Source organism: Lissotriton helveticus, chromosome 4_1 (assembly GCF_964261635.1).
Source record: "Lissotriton helveticus chromosome 4_1, aLisHel1.1, whole genome shotgun sequence".
NCBI classification, from domain to species: domain Eukaryota; kingdom Metazoa; phylum Chordata; class Amphibia; order Caudata; family Salamandridae; genus Lissotriton; species Lissotriton helveticus.
Genome location: NC_136063.1, coordinates 2,131,149,371 through 2,131,174,104, shown reverse-complemented (window position 1 = coordinate 2,131,174,104; position 24,734 = coordinate 2,131,149,371).

Here is a 24,734-nt window from a genome sequence, read left to right as displayed (position 1 = left end):
ACAAAATAATGTACTCAAAATGGCAAGTGCTTACAAGATTTCAGGTGTAACCACAAATTGAAAACCTTCCTTTTGAAGCTTTGCATTAACTAACAAACGAATCATGTACTGACACACATACCGAACCCTCTGCGTGCAATAATTCCCCACTCCATCGCCTTTTTAAAAACATTTTTGGGGGGGACCGTAGCAATCATTAGTAATTTGAATAATGCTGTTCTTTAAATCTCATGAGCGATCTTATCAATGATCTAATTTAGCATGTCATGAGTGAAGTAATATGTGCCATAAGCAGTGCTCTGGTTTCATACCTGCATTATCAAACATCTCAATGCTCAGCCCAATCCTCAGCCAAGGATTTAAATTCAATAACACCCAGAAGTGCCTCGCTTTTGTCATGAATACAGAATGTAAGTGACCTACTTGTTAATTAGAAATGTGTAATTAAGCTGCAGTTGATCACTAGGGAGTTAACTGACAGACTGCTTCGGTGTAACAAGTACATGTTTCACTATGCATGTTAGAATGTCTTACTGACATTGTCTCCTGATTTTAGCTTTCTAGAGCACTAACCATAATTCCTATGATAAAAAGTAGCCCCTCATTTTGTTCATTTATTGCAGCATACTTTGTAGAAAATGCTTTCATATTTACAGTTTTGATTTCATTAAGATAATCTTTTGGTATGAATACAACATGTGTGTGTGCTAATTGTTCTTCTGGAACTTCTGCGGCTCCGCAATATTCGTACAACTTCATGCCCAGGAGGTAGCTGTTTATCTGTGCAGTTTTTATCAAGCGCTTTGATTCGCTTCAGTACATCCAGGACTGCAAGCTTTGTTTGTGATTTGCCCCTATCATTGCTTATAACATAGGGCATTGAACCATTCAAGATTATTGGACCTGATACTTTTATCTCGGGCTCGAGATAGATCCATCCATTATGAGAGCCACCTATTATTATACTCCAGTGTTGATATATCCTTCGTCACTTCTGTATCATTTTGGCGCTTTGGACTCAAATCGTCTAAGGACATTGTTCCCCTTGATCCCTCTTTATCCTGGATTTTATTTAGAGCACAGCTTTCAGAGGTGAAACTCCTGATGAAGACAGTGTTTCTGTCGAAACGCGCGTTGAGTCAGCCGTGCACCCGTTTCAACTAAGAGTCAGCCGTGCACCCGTTTCAGCTAAAAGACCTGACAATCTATTCAAGCAAACTACCATTGTTTGGTCATTATATACCGTGTATCATCCATATCACATTATCTGTGAAAAATTAATTACAACATTTATATCTGTGTGCATGTTGAGGATATATGGGTTTGAGTGAAAGTGGTTAGAATGTTGTGCGCCTGTGAAAGTCTCTGTAGCTAATGTTTGTCAATTTTGTTCTCCAATGTATTTATATGTTTTGTAAGATATATTTAACAATCAACCAATATCAAAATAATTAATAAATATTTTGTATTTTTCCAATATAATTTTGTTTTGAGTGTCACTATTGTGCTTCCCTTAATTATATTATAGGGAATTGCAAAAAATTGAAGTAGCCCTAGAAATTTTACATAACTAATTGTTCTTCGTAACACTGGAGTAAAGCTTCAGTAGAAACTGGTGGAATCAATTGCCAGGCGGCTGTTGGTAGTTTTGGAAGTAAATGTTTAACTCAGTATGCCAAACTTTTTTCTGACATTTTTGAGGAAGATATTCGAGAATTTATGGAAAATGTGTCCTCATTTTACCTTTCCAGGGCACTAGACATAATTTCGATGATAAAATAAACCCCCTTATTGCGTTAATTTCTAATGGACTTCTGTTTAGTTTTACAGCTTTGATTCCATTCAGGTAGTGTGCAGGTAGTGTGCAGTTCTGCCATACTTTTGTCATAAATACAAAATGTTAGTACTCTAGTTGTCCATTGGAACAGTGTGGTGAAGTTGCAGTAGAACAGTGGATAATTACTGCTGCTGCTGTTGGAAGTATATGTTTTACTCATAATGTTAGACTTTTTCCTCACAAGGCTCAGGAATATAGCGGCAGATTATAGAAAATGTGTTCTCATTTTAGCTTCTGGATCACCTTCTGTAACCTCCATGAGAATTTTTTTTTCCGCTCAAACATGGTTCATCAAATTCCAGCAGAGCTCCAGCATTTTTTACTGAGTAAAATCACCCCAAAACACAGAAACACACCACATTTTCTAAAATTAGTATGTTACTACCAACAAACAATATATAATGTGACACTCCTGATGCACCTGGGGGATAAGGGTGTACTCACCGTGCCTGATTATACATTTTTTAGTTCATTTTCATGATGCAACGACCATGTACCTCAGACCTGTAATGGCTATCACAATATATTTTTCATTTGTTGGCAAGTCAATCAGGATGAGCATTCATCTTTAAATTGGCCAATCAGAGTATATCTGGACAGCAACAGTCCAGATATCACTTACGTTTTCTGTCGGTTAACTCCTTCATGCCCAAACCAAACTCATCTTTTGATGCAAATTTCTTGAGAATTTCAGAACCATTTAAACCAAATAATGAAAAGTAGGAATTCTGAGAAAAGTTCTATCTTTGTGCCAATTTGGTGTACAATTGTTCAGCTGATTCTAGTGCATCAGACACCAAACTTTCCTATGGGAAATTGATGTTTTACAACCCCCCCACCCTTTTTCTTTTTGCACACTTGATGGATCAGCTGCAAACTTTCTACAAAATAGACAAAGTGGATGAACTTTATTTTGGAAAATTTCACGTGGATTCATTCAACAACACCAAATTAATGAAGAAGACAAAAAAATTGAAAAATGTATTTTCTATGGAAATTGTAACTTACCTATCTAAACCTAACTGTATCTACCAAGGCATGATCGATGCCAGAGCAAAATTTATATTTATTATTTTTTCTTGATTTTGCTCTGGCATCGATCGTGCAATGGTAGATGTAGTTATATGACAGAGCATAATAAAATATATATATATATATTTATTTTAAGTTTTTTTTTTCTCTGGCATTGATCGCGCCATGCCATGGCAGATATAGTTAGGTTTAGGTAGCTAAGTTATAATTACCATAGAAAATAAATTTTTTGATTTTTCGGCTTCTTTATTAATATATATATATATATATATATATATATATATATATATATATGTATATATATATTATATATATATATAAATATATATTTTTCTTTTTTTTTTACACAAGGATACGCCGCACTCAGGTACTTGTAAATTTCAAGGTTTTATTTCACAGAGCCCAGTCTGCACACCGACGCTTTTCAGCCTTGCGGCCTTGGTCACGGTTGGTGGTATTACTTTCAGCTACTGTTTTTATTGCATTCCATTTCCTGTTAACATACCCATGAATTCTGGGACATGTAGTTTAAACATTTTGACACAGTATTTCCACAGTGCAAACATTTTTTTAAAAAGTTTGATTACTTTTTAGTGCATGTTAACCCTTCTCACATATTTATACAGTTTGTTTTCAAATTTGTTTTTTGTGTCCCTGAGCTTTAACACAACACATTGTATATTGTTTTCTATTTGCAAGCAATATATAGAAATTGATTGACGTTTTCTAAATTATGTCAATAAGGATTTTCAAAAAAGTCCTCTTTAATTTGAAAAGAAATTATTTAAATAATTTCAAAAAACCATAGTGGAGAGGGACTGAACAAGGAAAAATAGCTTTATGAAGGGTATAGTACCCTTTTAAACCAATTAATCAATTATTCTCAGAGATGGTGTAGAGTGCTCAGGGGATCAAAAGTACAAAAAGTTATTGTATATGAATAAGCAGAAGTACCAATTTGTTCGAATACATCTATCTTGTTAATTAAGTAAACTATTTAAAGTTTTCCAAAAAGGTCCAAGGAAAAAGGGAGGGGAATAGGGGAGGGGAGGGGGTAGGAAGGGGGGAAAAGAAAAGGGGGGGGAGAGGGGAAAAGAAGGGGTTTTTATGGGATGGAATGGGAAGGGGGGCAGGGGGGGGGGGGGTTGGGAAAGACCTTCAAAGCAGATTTTCAAAAAAGATTTAAGGCAATCCATCTCAGAAAGGCTTGTGTCTCAAACCAATTCATTAGTGTTTATAGATATTTCAAAGTCTTCCGTTAATGTTTATTCCAAATGGGCATGCATTTCTTCATCGAAATTCATTCCTCTTGGCTGTTTGGTTGTCATTCGGATAATGTATTTCGATTCCAGTTGTCGCAGTTTTTTCTTGTCGTCTCCCATTCTCTCATTTGGTTCAATGGCATCTATTGCAAAACAGCTCATATTAAGCCAATTGCCATTTTGACAGGGCAAATGATGTTTAGCAGTGGCGTATGTGGGGTCCCGATTTTTTACAGCACAAATGTGCTCAAGGATTCTCTTTTTAAGCATGCAAGTGGTACTGCCTATGTACATCATTGTACAATCACATTGAATAGCATTGTACAATCACATTGAATAGCATAAACTACTAGTTTGGTTGTGCATGTGACCTTTTTGTTTATGGTAATTATTCTACCCTCAGGATCCCTGATGATTTGTTTATTGGTACCAATTTTACATGCTTTGCATCCATTGCATTTTCTGAACCCCAGTTGTTGATTAGATAGCAAGTTGGTTTTTGAGCTTTGCTGGTTGAAATGGCTTCTGGTCAGAGTGTCTTTGATGGATGGGGCTTTCCGGAACGTTATTTGTGGTCCAGGACCTATGATCTTCTTGAGGTCTTGATCTTGTTCTAGAAGTGACCAGTATTTTTGTACAGTTTTCCGAATTTTCTGAGATTCTTTGCTGTAAGTTAGAATAAGTCTTGGTGGTTGTTGTGCAGTCACTTCTTTTGGCGGTACAGGTTTTTTGATCAGAATTTCAGTTCTAGTTAACTTGTCCACCTTCTTCTTGCTTTTATTGAGTTCTCTTTCATGGTATCCTCGTTTTCGCAATCTGTTTGCACTGTTTTTAATTTCTACTTCAGCATTTTTATCTTGTGAGCAATTCCTCTTCATTCTTATGAATTCTCCGTATGGAATGCTACGGATTAGTGGTTGGGGGTGGAAGCTCTCCGCATGTAGAATGCTGTTAGTGGCTATTTTTTTCCGGAATAACGTTGTTTGCAATTGATTAACTTGAATGTAGATTTTGATATCTAGAAAGTCTATATGATTGCGATTGATGTTATATGTGAAAGAGAGGCCAATATCATTTTGGTTGAGGGAGTCAAAGTATTGTTTGAAGTCCGATTTACTGCCATTCCAAATTAAAAACAAATCATCAATGTACCTGGTCCACAATATAATTTTGTCCATTGCTCCATTGTGTTCTGGTGCCCATGCAATTTCCTTCTCCCACCATCCCATCGTTAAATTTGCATAGTTGGGAGAGAATGACATTCCCATGGCACATCCGCAAAGTTGGTGGAATAATTCCTAATTAAATAAAAAGATGTTATTCTCCAGGCACATTCTGATCATAGTTAGTAACATGGCTAAGTGTTCTATGCATTCGATGTTACGTTGTCTGAGAAAATAGGCACATGCATTCAAGCCAATGGAATGTTTAATGGACGTATATAAGGAGACTGCGTCAATAGTTACTAGTAAGTAGGTTGGACTCCAAGTGATGTTAGAGAGTAGTCTTAGGAAGTCCAATGTGTCTTGTATATAGGATGATAAGTTTTTGACCATGGGTGCTAAATAGTGATGAATGTACGAAGAGATGTTTTCATAAGCAGAGTCACAAGAGGAAACAATAGGCCTGCCCGGTGGATTGATTAAAGTTTTGTGCACTTTAGGCAGGAAATAGATTGTGGGAATGGTTGGTTTTTCCTTGAATAGATATGTTTGTTCATCTTTATTCAATAGTCCATTTGTTTGCCATTGATTCAAGCTGTTCTCTATTTCCACAATAATTTTCTGTATTGGGTTGGTTTTCAAAAGTTTATATTTTGTCTCATCATATAGTTGACGATGTGCTTCCACAATGTAGTCCTTTGTATTCTGTATAACAATATTCCCGCCTTTATCGGCGGGCTTTATTGTAATTTTGTCATTTTTAGCCAATGTCTTTATAGCTAGGCGTTCATTGCAGGACATGTTTTCTCTCTTTGATAGATTTCTTGTTTTCTCAATTTTATCTAGGTCGCACATTAGGGCTTCAGAGAAGGCATCTATTTTGTTCCCTGGCGAGAGTTGAGGACAGATCTTGATTTCCTCTTCAGACCGCTTGCTTCATGTGATGTTGTCTTGATGTTATATTGATGCAAATCATTTAGTTCCGTGCTCTCACTCTCTTCCGTTTCACATTCTAAATTATATAGGTCTTTTAAGAGTGGAATTTCCTCTATTGTTAATGATTCTGAGTTTCGCACGGCGTCAGAGCCATCTGTATCTAAGGAGTTGATGTTCGAAGTCTTTTTGTTTATATGAGTTTTTGAAAGTTTAAGTTTTCGTACATATTTGTATAGGTCAATCTTGGTGTCTGTAAAATTAAAATGTTGTTCAGGGCAAAAGGAAAGTCCCTTATTTAATGCTTTTTTCTCACGTTCGGTTAAGCAGTGGTCAGACAGATTAATGAAAAGGTTTTCTGATTCTAAGTTCTCTTGGTTCGATTCCTTAATGGATAGAATCTTTTTGGCCCTTGATCTTCTGGTTTTTCTTTTTCCTCTGAAGATTTTGTATCGTTTTTGCCAAACCCTCTGCCTCTTCCTCTCCCTCTGCCCCTGCATTGGCCTTGGTTGTGTGACATGCTTTGGTCTAGATTCACTAGACGCATCTCCTCTAAAAAAGAGAACCGTGGAATAGTAGAAGTTGAGGCATTCCTAGCAGTAGTTGCTTCACTTTCGCTACCGCTTACATCTGATTCGCTTCCAAGTTCATTCATAGGTTTAGATGTTTTTTTAACGTAGTTTGATTTTAATATTTGGAAGCGTTTCGCAAAGGTGAGTATTTGCCCGTTTTTATAATCTGCTTCATCACGGGCAAATTTGCGTTGTTTTTGTTGCTGTATGTCATCCTCATATTTTTCTAGTCGATCCTCCATTTCTTTACGTAATTTGTCAGATTCTGCTTTATTTTTCTGTGTTATTTTATCTTCCAAGTCCTTTATTTTACAGTATATTTCTTCCAAATCCTTCTCGGCATATTTAATTAATATGCGCATCATATTATAACTGCACATCGTGTTATTATTGCCCCAGTCCTCTAGCATATCTGTTCTGGTGTCTGGATGCGTGGGCATAGTAAAAATCCTTAAGCCCCGAGGTATCCTTTCTACCTCGAGATATTTTTTTCAATGTTAAAGCCTCCCAACTTTTAATTATCTCTCTTTTGTATTCTTTTTCAATAGAATAAAACAATTGTTTTAACGTTGGATCAGTATTTGGTTGTGGTGTTACTTCAGTATTGTTTGATGATTCTCCATCGTTTTTGGTCAGAAACATTGTGGCAATTTTGTCCATACGTTTATTTTTCCTTGCTTCCATCTTGGTAATTTAAGGAAAATAAATAAATGCTTGTAATAGTTCCAAACGTGTTTAAAATAATGATCCCAAAAGATGTAATAATGGCGTGTTCGGCAGCCGCTTGTATAATATGTTTTGCGAGGGTCCGTGTTTTTATCTGAAACAGGTCTTGCACTTTCACAATTAAGGGGCTGTTTGTTTTGATTACAATTAGACAGAAGTGTCTACTTTCAGGAGACCTTCGGCAAAGACGCTAACATCGCTTTAAGACTGTTTCAATGCGATGTTTGAAGGTTCCTTCCGCAAGTCGCTTTGAGGGGGGATTAGTGCAGAGACGTAGCATGCAAGATTTATTGAGCACTTACCTGCCGGGGAGACTCCTGTTTGGGTGGCGTTCTCCACGCCGTCCTCCAGCGCTCGACCCTGCAGGATTACTGGTGCTCACTCGCTCGGCAAAGTGCACGTTTGTTTTCCTCATTTTTCCTCCTCGGGTGCTTCTGGTTTCAGGATCGATTTTTCAGCAATGTGGCTTGATTTCCAGAGCAACACAGCAGCGGGTGCGACGTTGAGCTCAGCCAAGAGCTAGAATCAATTTTTACACAAGGATACGCCGCACTCAGGAACTTGTAAATGTCAAGGTTTTATTTCACAGACCCCAGTCTGCACACCGACGCGTTTCAGCCTTGCGGCCTTGGTCACGGTTGGTGGTATTACTTTCAGCTACTGTTTTTATTGCATTCCATATTGCAATATATATATATATTCACTGAAAAAACCATAGGTTTCAGGCCTTATATAGTTAGGAATTAGCATTTAAAAAACCTTTAAAATTCACTCAAAAAACTATAGGTTTTAGGGGTGTTATAGTTAGCTGGACATTTCACTCATACAAAACCATTGAAATTGCTCCTATATAGTTAGTTGTACTAACTATATTTCGCGCACCCGCAATCCACTGCTGATGATGTCCCATATTACATAATTCATGACATGGTCAGTGACATCACTGAAGGCCTGAAACCTATGGTTTTTCAGTGAATTTGCAAGGTTTTCAAATGCTAATTCCTAACTATATAAGGCCTGAAACCTATGTTTTTTTCAGTGAATTTCAAAGTTTTTTTTAGTGCTAATTCCTAACTATATAAGACCTGAAGGCCCACCAGGAATCTCCAGTATGCGCCAGGGGACTGCATTGAAGAGAGGTGTAATGAAGGCACGCCCTTTTTTACACCTCTCTGCAGCGCAGCCCCCTTGCTTGTTTGAAGAGGGGAACTAATTCCCCTTGCATACTGGGGGCCCCTGGGGTCCAACTAGCCCACCTGGAACCTCCAGTATGAGCCAGGGGGCTGCATTGCAGAGGTGTAATGAGGCTATGCCCCTTGTTACACCTCTCTGCAACGCAGCCCCCTGGCGCGTTTGCAGAGGGGGAACTAATTCCCCTTGCATACTGGGGGTCCCTGGGGTCCAACTAGCCCACCAGGAGCCTCCAGTATGCGCCAGTGGGCTGCATTACAGAGAGATGTATTGAGGCCACACCCTTTTTTACACATCTCTGCAACGCAGCCCCCGTGCATGTTTGAAGAGGGGGAGCTAATTCCCCTTGCATACTGGGGGTCCTTGGGGGCCAACTAGCCCACCTGGAACCTCCAGTATGCGCCAGGGGGCTGCATTGCACATAGGTGTAATGAGGCTATGCTCCTTTTTACACCTCTCTGCCACGCAGGCCACTGGCGCGTTTGCAGAGGGGGGACTAATTCCCCTTGCATACTGGGGGTCCCTGGGTCATATCTGCCCAAACGCCAATATTCCGAACGATTGAAAATGACTTTTCTTGAGAAACATTTGGATTTGGATTATCATGTCCTATACTTTGGAATTTTTGAAAGACTGACTTTGAGGATGCTATAAATTACTCAAGTCTGCCCGTATTGTGTGGGTAAAATTGATACCTAGTCACTTTGAATAAGAATGTACTTACATCTCGTCTAACATTTGGAAGAAATATCTAGTTATATGACAACAGGATACCGACATAACTTGAAGGAAATAAGAACGCCCTGAAGAAGTTCTGTTGTACAGAACGAAATGCGTCGGCTGGCTGTGGTACATAAACTTAAGGAAAATAAAAGCATTTGAATATACACCAAGATTCAGCGCTTCAATAAGGACTCTAAGTGATATGATTTTGATTGGACTTATTGTGCAAGTGGTGCTGTGCCAAACTTTGGAATATTCTCCACTACTCTCTACTACTTACTCTCTACTACTCCACTACTCTCTAATACTCACTCTCTACTACTCATTTTCTACTACTCTACTACTCTCTACTACTCTCTCTCTACTACTCACTCCCTACTACTCACTATCTGCTACTCTCTGCTACTCACTCTCTACTACTCTCTACTACTCACTCTCTACTACTCTCTCTCTACTACTCACTCTTTACTTCTCACTCTCTACTACTCTCTACTACTCACTCTCTACTTCTCACTCTCTACTACTCTCTACTACTCACTCTCTACTACTCTCTCTACTACTCTCTACTACTCACTCTCTACTACTCACTCTACTACTCACTCTCTACTACTCTCTACTACTCACTCTCTACTACTCTCTCTCTACTACTCTCTACTACTCACTCTACTACTCACTCTCTACTACTCTCTACTATTCTCTCTCTCTGCTACTCACTCTCTACTACTCTCTACTACTTACTCTCCACTACTCACTCTCTACTACTCTCTACTTCTCACTCTTTACTACTCACTCTCTACTGCTCTCTACTACTCACTCTACTACTTACTCTCTACTACTCTCTACTACTCACTCTCTACTACTCTCTACTACTCACTCTACTATTCACTCTACTACTCACTCTCTGCTACTCTCTCTACTGCTCTCTACTACTCTCTACTACTCACTCTCTACTCTCTATTACTCACTCTCTACTCTCTACCTCTCTCTACTTCTCTCTCTACTAGTCTCTACCTCTCTACCTCTACCTCTCTACCTCTACCTCTCTACCTCTACACCTCTACCTCTCTACCTCTCTCTATACGCACACATATACACATATATATATGCATATATATGGATATGCATTTATATGTATGTATGTGTATATATATATACATACATATATAAACATATATAATCTGCATATCTATATAAATACAAATATAAATGCATGCATACATATACATATATGCATACATATGCATGTTATTTACACGAAAGTGTTAAAAACACTAATAAAAGCAAAGCTAAAAAGCCACCTCATTACAAATAGAATGGCTTTAACTTAAACGAGGGCGAGATCTATAGCATTTTCAATGCTTGTTTACTTTGGTTCCATCAAGAAGGCATTCAGATGTGTCACACATTTGCCATAAATTCTGAATGTTAGCACTCTAGTTGCTCATTAGATCACTGTAGTAAAGCTACTGCTCACCAAAGAAGTCTGCTGCTGGTGTTCAAAGTGCATGTTTCAGTCTGCATGTCAGAATTTTTTTAATGAAATAGAAGAGGATTTGAGAAGTCACTTAAAATATGCCCTAATTTTTCTTTCTGAAGCACTAATCATACTTTCTATGGCAAAATGAGCCCCCTCATTTTGTTCCTTTTTAAATTAAATGTTTTCAGACTTACCACTTCATTCCAATCAAGATGGCTTCTGGTGTGCCACACTTTTGTCATAAGTAAGACTGTTAGCGCTCTAGTTGTTCTTTAGAACACTCTGGGACATTCTGTCATTGGGCTATACTTGGGCTACATCTGGGTGATATTTGGGCTACATTTGGGCTCTTTTGTCTCTGGCGGCCATCTTGGGAGACTGCATGTCAGAATGTTTTAATGAAATAGAAGAGGATTTGAGAAGTCACTCAAAATGTGCCCTAATTTTTCTTTCTGTAGCACTAATCATACTTTCTATGGCAAAATGAACCCCCTCATTTTGTTCCTTTTTAAATTAAATGTTTTCAGACTTACCACTTCATTCCAATTAAGATGGCTTCTGGTGGGCCATACTTTTGTCATAAGTAAGACTGTTAGCGGTCTAGTTTTTCTTTAGAACACTCTGGGACATTCTGTCATTGGGCTATACTCGGGCTACATCTGGGTGATATTTGGGATACATTTGGGCTCTTTTGTCTCTGGTGGCCATCTTGGGAGACTGCATGTCAGAATTCTTTTATGAAATAGAAGAGGATTTGAGAAGTCACTCAAAATGTGCCCTAATTTTTCTTTCTGCAGCACTAATCATACTTTCTATGGCGAAATATACCCCCTCATTTTGTTCCTTTTTAAATTAAATGTTTTAAGAGTTACCACTTTATTCCAATCAAGATGGCTTCAGGTGTGCCATACCTTTGTAATAAGTAGGACTGTTAGTGCTCTAGTTGTTCTTTAGAACACTCTAGGAGGCTGCAGTAGAACACAAAGGAATCAACTGACAGTCTCTGTCCTTGTTGTATGTACATGTTTACTGAGAATGTCAGACTTCATTCTCACATGACTGAGAAAGATAATGTGAATTTACAGAAAATATGCTTTCAGTTTAGCTTATAGATCCCCTTCCATACCACTGTGGGAAAAGCATGAGATAATAGTTTTCTTTCAAACATGATTCATGATATCCCAGCAGAAGGCTTTTTCACATGGTAAAATCACCTTAGAACACACCACAATTCCTAAAATGAGTATGGTACCATCAACAAATGATTTATAATGTAACTATTAACTACAATGCTTTTTAATGCGGTACTATCATGTATATTGGTCCCAAGATGGCTGCCAACACTACTTGGATGAAGTGCTGACAAGCCAATCAGATCTCACGATGAGATGTGTGGTTAGGCTCCGCCCAGATATATATGTGTTTTTGAAGTTAATTTTCATAAAAACCACTGGAGCAATTTTCACCAAATATAGAAAAGGCACTTCTGCGTATCAGTCCCTACAATTTTGCAAAGTTTGGTGTGATTCCATTCAGCGGTTCGGGCTGTAGCCTTGTCTATTCGTCCTTTGGAAATTAACATGGGAAAACATGTTTTGGGACACCCCTGTTTTCTAGGCCCCCGCATGACGAATCCCCCCGAAACTTCCAGGGAAGAAGCGGAGCGGAGCTGTCCTAAATTTTGGAAAATTACACGCAAATTCCTCAATCGGCGCCAAAGTTATTCCCAATAGAATGTTGCGGATTTCCTATGGTAGCTAGGTCCTAACTATATATACCTACTGTCTATCGCCAGTAGGTAATATATATATGTATATATATATATATATATATATATCACAGTTCCCAAATCCTGAAAATGCCCAGCCGGGTCACAGGAATCAATAAGCACTCACAAGCACGGCAAAGTTCATTCGCAGGGCGGTTTATTTCAAAAACAACATATATACCTACTGGCGACCGCCAGTAGGTAATATGTATGTATATATATATATACAGGCTCCAGTTTCCAAAAATACCCAGCCGGGTTTACAGGAAAAACAGCACTCACACGGGCAGTGATAACACTGACGAAGGGATTCTATTCCCGAAACGCGTCTGCTTTTCTGAATAAACCGATCTGCTAAATATACTGCTGCTGCCCGTGTGAGTGCTGTTTTTCCTGTAAACCCGGCTGGGTATTTTTGGAAACTGGAGCCTGCATATTTTACGCGAACACCATCTCGTTATTCGGCACCCACCCTGAGAGTGACTCACGTATTTGGTGTTGTGGAGCTTGTATATATATATACATATACATGTTACCTACTGGCGGTCGCCAGTAGGTAGTTATAGTTAGGACCTAGTTTCCATAGGAAATCCGCAACATTCTATTGGGAATAACTTTGGCGTTGATAGACGGAATTGGCTGAATTTCTTCAAGAAAATGGCCAGCTCCGCTCCGCTCTTTCCCTGAAAGTTTGGGGGGGATTCGTCAAGCGGGGGCCGCGATAAAAGTGGGGTTCCAAAACGTGTTTTCCCCATGTTAATTTCCATAGGGCGGTTGGACTCACTTTTAGCCCGAACGGCTGAATGGATTTCCACCAAACTTGGCAAAATTGTAGGGACTGGTAGCCCGATGTGCCTTTGCTATGTCTCAAGATATGTGCTCCAGTGGATTTTGAGTAATTTAGGTTCAAATAAATATATATATCTATATGCGCGCCCCGGTACGCGCACCGGGGCGTGCTCCAGCGCGCTACGCGAGTTTGCGAGTGGAAAGCTGATTGGCTCTCGAGTGTCTGTCAACATTCCAAACAGTCCGGAGCGGCCGCCATCTTGTGTCTCGGTAGGATCGAGACACAAGAGGTGGCAAAAACAAAGTCGGAAATGACCAAAAGGGGGCAGGGTAGACCCCCCTGACCCCCTCGGTTTGATGTGGGGGCCATAATAGGGCCCCGCAGGGCAAAAAACCAAAAAAAAAAATTCAATTTACGCGGGGGGAGCACCCGGTACGCGCACCAGGGAGCGTACCGGGGAGCGTACCATGGAGAAAAAAGAATGACAGAGTTTTAAAAAAATGTAGCATTTTTTTATAAATTGGAGGTAGTTCTAAAAAGAACTGTTTTTTATTCTTTTTGTTGTTTTTTATTTTTTTATTGTTTTTTTGAACATTTTTTACTTTTTTTGGCTTTTATGAACAATTTTATATTTTTTTTGTAATTTTTATGAGGACAAACAAAAAACAGGGAATTGTAAACGGCTCAACTGGAGCAAAAAAAATCAGGAAAAAATTAAGGTTTCTTTCTGCAGTTGTGGTTGTCTCCAGAACGGTTGATGAGTTTGATGCTTTGCTCCCCATAGGAAATTGTAGTCCCGCAAAATATACAAACTATTTTGTAATCTCCAAACTGGCGTTGGATATTTGGGACCATCTCCCTTGTCTCTGGACCTGATGGAGTGGGTTGATTTGTTTTGGGGGTGCTGGGAGAAGATTGGGGAGGGTTTCTGGTCACCGGTACGCGCACCGGGGCGCGCCGCAAGACTGCGCTTACCGGTGCTCTCACCGGTACGCGCAACGGGAGCGCTCCAGGGCAAAAAAAAAAAAATTTGAAAACATGAACAATATACATAAAAAAAATAGTATTACATAAATATACAATATAGGATTTATTATAAAAAATATTATATTTCATATCTATAGAAATTTGCTATTAAAAAACCTATGAAATTCACTGAAAAAACCATAGGTTTCACACCAGTTATAGTTAGGAATTAGCATTTAAAAAAACTATTAAATTCACTGAAAAAACCATAGGTTTGACCCCAGTTATAGTTAGCTGGAAATGTTACTGACATAAAACCATTGAAATTCCCACGTTATAGTTAGTTGGACTCACTATAACTCGCGCGCCCGCAATGCACTGCTGATGATGTCACATATTACATCATTCATGACATGGTTAGTGACATCACTGATGACATTACTGATGACATCTCAAATGACATCACTGATGACATCACTGATGACATCATCCATGTGATAATACAATACACCTCCTCACACTCTAATCTAACCCATGATACACCTAGTGTTAAATACAAACTACCATTCCTGAAACCATTGACACAGTAAAACCACTTACCACATACGCACTCACTGATTTCTAGGTTTACAGACACATCCATTCATTCACCCATACAATCTTTCATACATACAGTCACTCATCAATACAAGGCCAACATATGCACTCATACACCGATACAGAGACTCACACACTGCCACTCATCCATGGAGTTACTCATACACCTAGTCAGTCATGTAAAGAATCAATAACACTCCCATTTACACAACTATACAGTTATACACACAAATCCTTGCTTATTTAAACATAGACTAACACATACTTACTGTCTTTTACAATCACTGATACAAGTACATATTGATAGATACAGTCACTTATGCAATCACAGGCTGTTATATATAGTCATTTATATATGACAACTCTCACATGCAGCAGCTTACACAACAACAAACATAATGATGTACACATTCAGACAGTTTAGTCACTAACCCATGCATTCACTAAGACACATTTAATCACTCACTCATACAGTCAGTCACGCACCAACTAAATCCTTCATCGAGACACTCATACATACACTCACTCTTCAATATGTAAAACATATTTTAACTTTACAGAAACACACAGACACTGGATGATGTCATCAGTGATGTCATCAGTGATGTCAATTGAGATGTCATTTGAGATGCCATCAGTGATGTCATCAGTGATGTCATCAGAGATGTCATTTGAGATGTCATCAGTGATGTCATCAGTGATGTCATTTGAGATGTCCTCAGTGATGTCATCAGTGATGTTGCTAACCATGTCATGAATGGTGTAATATGTGACATCATCAGCAGTGCATTGCGGGCGCGCGAGTTATAGTGAGTCCAACTAACTATAACGTGGGAATTTTAATGGTTTTATGTCAGTAAAATTTCCAGCTAACTATGACTGGTGTCAAACCTATGGTTTTTTCAGTGAATTTATATATATAAATATATGATAGAAAAGGGTCCTGGCATTGCTGATTGCATCCACCAGTCAGGGCCGGTGCGAAGTATGGGCGCTGGAGCCCATTATAATATCCAAGGAAACCTTAGTATTGATGAGTGTAATACCAAGAATTACTCGCACTCAAGGATCGTGGTCATGAAATTGGTTATATTTGATTTAACGGCAAAGCGTTTCGACCACAAGGTCTTTTTCCAAAGTCAAATTGCACAAAGTGAAACCACCAATACATAGTGTTTACATGAGGTGACATAGAAGACAGACAAAGCATTTCCGGCTGGGTTTTCAGGCATAGAAAACAGACTACTTAGTCAGCCAATGATTAGATCGGTAATTCATTGTTAAAACAATCACAGTGAATCACGGAATGTGCTTGCCTCAATATATGCATACCTGTATTTATACATTGTGATTCATGATTATTAACCGCATGTGCGCTAGCGGTTTTCCCGCTGCGCGCTGCGTTTTTCAAAAAGCCGCGTTACATGACGAGCTCAGCTCGTCATCAGCGTGTGAGTGGCGTAACTCATGACGAGCTGAGCTCGTCTTGAGCGCCGAAGTGGTTAATTAATGTCGCTGACATTATCTCATACCAGTTTCACTAAATTCACATTTCAATTTGATAAACATTTCAAGTCTGAAAGTGGAGTCGCATGTTGTGGGCTATAATACCAAGGAAGCTTCCACCAATGGTTTGTCTCTCTTCCTAAATATTAATGGTCAAGTGGCCCATAACCCAAAACCCACTCATCACGATCTACCACAGTTAGATACCCGTAGTAACCAGTCAGTCATGCATGCTATTTACAATAAAAAGAAGGGGGGGAGTCCAAGAGGAGAGAAAAATACTTTCCTCCGTGGATACTGTGCAAATAAATAAACAACTAAATTAGGGAGGATAAAAGAGACACTGGGAGAGGACACGCTGTATCATTTGTGCCCTGCTGAAACACTAATATTCTAATTCTCTACTAGTGAGCTCGCAAGCTACCTAGATGCCAGAGCCCTGGTCTACCGGGCCACCCGTGAAGCTCTTCCATACGTAAATATTGCACCCCGGATGGGGTTGCCACCGAGGTGCAATATGTCACAGGGAAATAAAGATCACAAAGGAAGCAGGACTTGTCCTTCGATATGTGGCATGTTCATCATCCAATGTGGAGAAACATCTCATCATCCTCATTCAGCCCAAAGAGAGACTTGCTGCCCAGAAGCAAAATGTAATTGGATTCCAGGATTCTCAGGTGTTTCTCTCTGTTTCCCCCTCTTGGGCCTGCTGCCACCCTGTCAATGCCAAAGAAAGAAACAATGTTACGATTTGCTCATGAAATTTTTTCCAGTATCTGGCGGTCAAGTAATTGACATTTTGACATTGCCATTTCTGATTGCCCTCTGATGCATACCACTGCATACACACTGAAGTCAGAGTTGCAGTTCATACATTTGCTAATCTCTCTGATTCTACCTGTGGGCAAAGGGAAAGTCTTTCAGTTCTTACTCCCCCGCAAGCCTTGCACTTCCCACACTTGAAGAACCCTTTCTGCTGCTTTAACCAACTCTGCTCCCTCATGTTACTCATACATAACCCTGGGCGTAGTTTGCGTAGTAGCGCTACACAAGCTACTTGAAGTGCACTTCACACTACGCAAGCTACGCATAGCTACGCGAACTGCATAGTGCACCACTCGCAATGAGAAACCGTACCTCCCCGCTTTGAGAATCTCGCCGGGAAATTTATTTTCCACGCTCGCGATCGGCAACTTGATGTTGCTGATCACGAACTAGGAAAAAGTCTTGCTGGGATGTTATTTTGCTCGCTCGCGGTTGCCAACTTGACATTGAGGACCACGAGCAAGAAAAAATGCCCACTGCTCTACGCGTTTTTGCACTGTGCTACGTGCAATTCGCGTAGCGCGTAGTTGCCAAAACTACACAAGCGTAGCGTAGTCCTACGCCCAGGGTTACTCATATAGCTATGCACTAGCACATCCTTGAGGGATTGAGCCTTTCTGTATGTTACCAAAGGGTGTGTGGATACATGTGGGCCCACCACAGGATCACCTCTTACTATATGCCAGTGTTTGTTCAGGATGTTTCTGACTACAGTTGACTCTGTGTTGAATGTAGCGATACAAAAGGGGATAATGGACGGGGCATTTGAGCAAATCAAACACTCACCCCCAGTCAACTGATCAGGGTTTAATCCATCACCATTCTTTAGCTCACTCCGCCACCCCAGTTCAGATATGGCCATATGCAAATCAGTCTGGGAAGGCATGGTTTGGCAGTTCGGGCTGGACTGTTCCCATGAGGCTCAGGGTCAGACTGATTTGCATATGGCCATGTCTGAACTGGGGTGGCAGAGTGGGCTAAAGTACGGTGATGGATTAAACCCAGATCTTTTGACTGGGTGTGAGTGTTTGATTGGTTCAGATGCTCCGTCCATCACCACCCCCTTTTGTACCGCTTTGTTCGCCATAAGTTGGCAGGGTATGCTCAGACGTGAGTCCCTTGCTCACTTTGCCACTGGATTCAAGCAAGCCTGGCTGAAGACGCTGAAATGCCAGAAACCGGTCCTAGGAAGCTTGTTTCCGGTCCGGGGAAGGCGTGGCTTGGCAGTTCTGGCTGGACTGTTCCCATGAGGCACAGGGTCAGACAGATTTGAATATGGCCATGTCAGAACTGGGGTGGCAGAGTGTGCTAAAGAACGGTGATGGATTAAACCCAGATATTTTGACTGGGTGTCAGTGTTTGATTCGTTCAGATGCTCCGTCCATCACCACCCCTTTTGTACCGCTTTGTTCCCCATAAGTTGGCTGGGTATGCTCAGACGCGAGTCCCTTGCTCACTTTGCCACTGGATTCAAGCAAGCCTGGCTGAATATGGCTGACATGCCAGAAACCAGTCCTAGGAAGCTTGTTTCCGGTCCAGGGAAGGCATGGCTTAGCAGTTCGGCCTGGACTGTTCCCATGAGGCACAGGGTCAGACTGATTTGCATATGTCTGAACTGGGGTGACAGAGTGGGCTAAAGAACGGTGATGGATTAAATCCAGATCTTTTGACTGGGTGTGAGTGTTTGATTGGTTCAGATGCTCCGTCCATCACCACCCCCTTTTGTACCGCTTTGTTCGCCATAAGTTGGCAGGGTATGCTCAGGCGTGAGTCCCTTGCTCACTTTGCCACTGGATTCAAGCAAGCCTGGCTGAAGACGCTGAAATGCCAGAAACCGGTCCTAGGAAGCTTGTTTCCGGTCCAGGGAAGGCATGGCTTGGCAGTTCGGGAAGGACTGTTGCCATGAGGCACAGGGCCAGACTGATTTGCATATGGCCATGTCTGAACTGGGGTGGCAGAGTGGGATAAAGAACGGTGATGGATTAAACCCTGATCTTTTGACTGGGTGTGAGTGTTTGATTGGTTCAGATGCTCCGTCCGTCACCACCCCCTTTTGTACCGCTTTGTTCTCCATAAGTTGGCCGGGTATGCTCAGGCATGAGTCCCTTGCTCACTTTGCCACTGGATTCAAGCAAGCCTGGCTGAAGACGCTGACATGCCAGAAACCGGTCCTAGGAAGCTTGTTTCCGGTCCAGGGAAGGCATGGCTTGGCAGTTCAGGAAGGACTGTTCCCATGAGGCACAGGGTCAGACAGATTTGCATATGGCCATGTCTGAACTGGGGTGGCAGAGTGTGCTAAAGAACGGTGATGGATTAAACCCAGATCTTTTGACTGGGTGTGAGTGTTTGATTGGTTCATATGCTCCGTCCATCACCACTCCCTTTTGTACCGCTTTGTTCGCCATAGGTTGGCAGGGTATGCTCAGACGTGAGTCCCTTGCTCACTTTGCCACTGGATTCAAGCAAGCCTGGCTGAAGATGGCTGGCATGCCAGAAACCAGTCCTAGGAAGCTTGTTTCCGGTCCAGGGAAGGCATGGCTTGGCAGTTCGGCCTGGACTGTTCCCATGAGGCACAAGGTCAGACTGATTTGCATATGGCCATGTCTGAACTGGGGTGGCAGAGTGGGCTAAAGAACGGTGATGGATTAAACCCAGATCTTTTGACTGGGTGTGAGTGTTTGATTGGTTCAGATGCTCCGTCCATCACCACCCCCTTTTGTACCGCTTTGTTTGCCATAAGTTGGCAGGGTATGCTCAGACGTGAGTCCCTTGCTCACTTTGCCACTGGATTCAAGCAAGCCTGGCTGAAGACGGCTGAAATGCCAGAAACCAGTCCTAGGAAGCTTGTTTCCGGTCCAGGGAAGGCTTGGCTTGGCAGTTCGGGCAGGACTGTTCCCATGAGGCATAGGGTCAGACTGATTTGCATGTGGCCATGTCTGAACTGGGGTGGCAGAGTTGGCTAAAGAATGGTGATGGATTAAACCCAGATCTTTTGACTGGGTGTGAGTGTTTGATTGATTCAGATGCTCCGTCCATCACCACCCCCTTTCGTACCGCTTTGTTCGCCATAAGTTGGCAGGATATGCACAGACGTTAGTCCCTTGCTCACTTTGCCACTGGATTCAAGCAAGCCTAGCTGAAGATGGCTGAAATGCCAGAAACCTGTCCTAGGAAGCTTGTTTCCGGTCCAGAGAAGGCATGACTTGGCAGTTCGGGAAGGACTGTTCCCATGAGGGACATGGTCAGACTGATTTGCATATGGCCATGTCTGAACTGGGGTGGCAGAGTGGGCTAAAGAACGGCGATGGATTAAACCCAGATCTTTTGACTGGGTATGAGTGTTTGATTGGTTCAGATGCTCCGTCCATCACCACCCTCTTTTGTACCGCTTTGTTTGCCATAAGTTGGCAGGGTATGCTCAGACATGAGTCCCTTGCTCACTTTGCCACTGGATTCAAGCAAGCCTGGCTGAAGACGCTGAAATGCCAGAAACCGGTCCTAGGAAGCTTGTTTCCGGTCCAGGGAAGGCATGGCTTGGCAGTTCGGGAAGGACTGTTGCCATGAGGCACAGGGCCAGACTGATTTGCATATGGCCATGTCTGAACTGGGGTGGCAGAGTGGGATAAAGAACGGTGATGGATTAAACCCAGATCTTTTGACTGGGTGTGAGTGTTTGATTGGTTCAGATGCTCCGTCCGTCACCACCCCCTTTTGTACCGCTTTGTTCTCCATAAGTTGGCCGGGTATGCTCAGGCATGAGTCCCTTGCTCACTTTGCCACTGGATTCAAGCAAGCCTGGCTGAAGACGCTGACATGCCAGAAACCGGTCCTAGGAAGCTTGTTTCCGGTCCAGGGAAGGCATGGCTTGGCAGTTCAGGAAGGACTGTTCCCATGAGGCACAGGGTCAGACAGATTTGCATATGGCCATGTCTGAACTGGGGTGGCAGAGTGTGCTAAAGAACGGTGATGGATTAAACCCAGATCTTTTGACTGGGTGTGAGTGTTTGATTGGTTCATATGCTCCGTCCATCACCACTCCCTTTTGTACCGCTTTGTTCGCCATAGGTTGGCAGGGTATGCTCAGACGTGAGTCCCTTGCTCACTTTGCCACTGGATTCAAGCAAGCCTGGCTGAAGATGGCTGGCATGCCAGAAACCAGTCCTAGGAAGCTTGTTTCCGGTCCAGGGAAGGCATGGCTTGGCAGTTCGGCCTGGACTGTTCCCATGAGGCACAGGGTCAGACTGATTTGCATATGGCCATGTCTGAACTGGGGTGGCAGAGTGGGCTAAAGAACGGTGATGGATTAAACCCAGATCTTTTGACTGGGTGTGAGTGTTTGATTGGTTCAGATGCTCCGTCCATCACCACCCCCTTTTGTACCGCTTTGTTTGCCATAAGTTGGCAGGGTATGCTCAGACGTGAGTCCCTTGCTCACTTTGCCACTGGATTCAAGCAAGCCTGGCTGAAGACGGCTGAAATGCCAGAAACCAGTCCTAGGAAGCTTGTTTCCGGTCCAGGGAAGGCTTGGCTTGGCAGTTCGGGCAGGACTGTTCCCATGAGGCATAGGGTCAGACTGATTTGCATGTGGCCATGTCTGAACTGGGGTGGCAGAGTTGGCTAAAGAATGGTGATGGATTAAACCCAGATCTTTTGACTGGGTGTGAGTGTTTGATTGATTCAGATGCTCCGTCCATCACCACCCCCTTTCGTACCGCTTTGTTCGCCATAAGTTGGCAGGATATGCACAGACGTTAGTCCCTTGCTCACTTTGCCACTGGATTCAAGCAAGCCTAGCTGAAGATGGCTGAAATGCCAGAAACCTGTCCTAGGAAGCTTGTTTCCGGTCCAGAGAAGGCATGACTTGGCAGTTCGGGAAGGACTGTTCCCATGAGGGACATGGTCAGACTGATTTGCATATGGCCATGTCTGAACTGGGGTGGCAGAGTGGGCTAAAGAACGGCGATGGATTAAACCCAGATCTTTTGACTGGGTATGAGTGTTTGATTGGTTCAGATGCTCCGTCCATCACCACCCTCTTTTGTACCGCTTTGTTTGCCATAAGTTGGCAGGGTATGCTCAGACATGAGTCCCTTGCTCACTTTGCCACTGGATTCATGCAAGCCTGGCTGAAGACGGCTGAAATGCCAGAAACCGGTCCTAGGAAGCTTGTTAACGGTTCAGAGAAGGCATGGCTTGGCAGTTCGGGAATGACTGTTCCCATGAGGCACAGGGTCAGACTGATTTGCATATGGCCATGTCTGAACTGGGGTGGCAGAGTGGGCTAAAGAATGGTGATGGATTAAACCCAGACCTTTTGACTGGGTGTGAGTGTTTGATTGATTCAGATGCTCCGTCCATCACCACCCCCTTTCGTACCGCTTTGTTCACCATAAGTTGGCAGGATATGCACAGACGTTAGTCCCTTGCTCACTTTGCCACTGGACTCAAGCAAGCCTAGCTGAAGACGGCTGAAATGCCAGAAATCGGTCCTAGGGAGCTTGTTTCCGGTCCAGAGAAGGCATGACTTGGCAGTTCGGGAAGGACTGTTCCCATGAGGGACATGGTCAGACTGATTTGCATATGGCCATGTTTGAACTGGGGTGGCAGAGTGGGATAAAGAACGGTGATGGATTAAACCCAGATCTTTTGACTGGGTGTGAGTGTTTGATTGGTTCAGATGCTCCGTCCATCACCACCCCCTTTTGTACCGCTTTGTTCGCCATAAGTTGGCAGGGTATGCTCAGACATGAGTCCCTTGCTCACTTTGCCACTGGATTCAAGCAAGCCTGGCTGAAGACGGCTGAAATGCCAGAAACCGGTCCTAGGAAGCTTGTTTACGGTCCAGAGAAGTGATGGCTTGGCAGTTCGGGCTGGACTGTTCCCATGAGGGACAGGGTCAGACTGATTTGCATATGGCCATGTCTTAACTGGGGTGGCAGAGTGGGCTAAAGAATGGTGATGGATTAAACCCAGATCTTTTGACTGGGTATGAGTGTTTGATTGGTTCAGATGCTCCGTCCATCACCACCCCCTTTTGTACCGCTTTGTTCGCCATAAGTTGGCAGGATATGCTCAGACATGAGTCCCTTGCTCACTTTGCCACTGGATTCAAGCAAGCCTGGCTGAAGACGTCTGAAATGCCAGAAACCGGTCCTAGGAAGCTTGTTTACGGTCCAGAGAAGTGATGGCTTGGCAGTTCGGGCTGGACTGTTCCCATGAGGCACAGGGTCAGACTGATTTGCATATGGCCATGTCTTAACTGGGGTGGCAGAGTGGGCTAAAGAATGGTGATGGATTAAACCCAGATCTTTTGACTGGGTATGAGTGTTTGATTGGTTCAGATGCTCCGTCCATCACCACCCCCTTTTGTACCGCTTTGTTCGCCATAAGTTGGCAGGATATGCACAGACGTTAGTCCCTTGCTCACTTTGCCACTGGATTCAAGCAAGCCTAGCTGAAGATGGCTGAAATGCCAGAAACCTGTCCTAGGAAGCTTGTTTCCGGTCCAGAGAAGGCATGACTTGGCAGTTCGGGAAGGACTGTTCCCATGAGGGACATGGTCAGACTGATTTGCATATGGCCATGTCTGAACTGGGGTGGCAGAGTGGGCTAAAGAACGGCGATGGATTAAACCCAGATCTTTTGACTGGGTATGAGTGTTTGATTGGTTCAGATGCTCCGTCCATCACCACCCTCTTTTGTACCGCTTTGTTTGCCATAAGTTGGCAGGGTATGCTCAGACATGAGTCCCTTGCTCACTTTGCCACTGGATTCAAGCAAGCCTGGCTGAAGACGCTGAAATGCCAGAAACCGGTCCTAGGAAGCTTGTTTCCGGTCCAGGGAAGGCATGGCTTGGCAGTTCGGGAAGGACTGTTGCCATGAGGCACAGGGCCAGACTGATTTGCATATGGCCATGTCTGAACTGGGGTGGCAGAGTGGGATAAAGAACAGTGATGGATTAAACCCAGATCTTTTGACTGGGTGTGAGTGTTTGATTGGTTCAGATGCTCCGTCCGTCACCACCCCCTTTTGTACCGCTTTGTTCTCCATAAGTTGGCCGGGTATGCTCAGGCATGAGTCCCTTGCTCACTTTGCCACTGGATTCAAGCAAGCCTGGCTGAAGACGCTGACATGCCAGAAACCGGTCCTAGGAAGCTTGTTTCCGGTCCAGGGAAGGCATGGCTTGGCAGTTCAGGAAGGACTGTTCCCATGAGGCACAGGGTCAGACAGATTTGCATATGGCCATGTCTGAACTGGGGTGGCAGAGTGTGCTAAAGAACGGTGATGGATTAAACCCAGATCTTTTGACTGGGTGTGAGTGTTTGATTGGTTCATATGCTCCGTCCATCACCACTCCCTTTTGTAC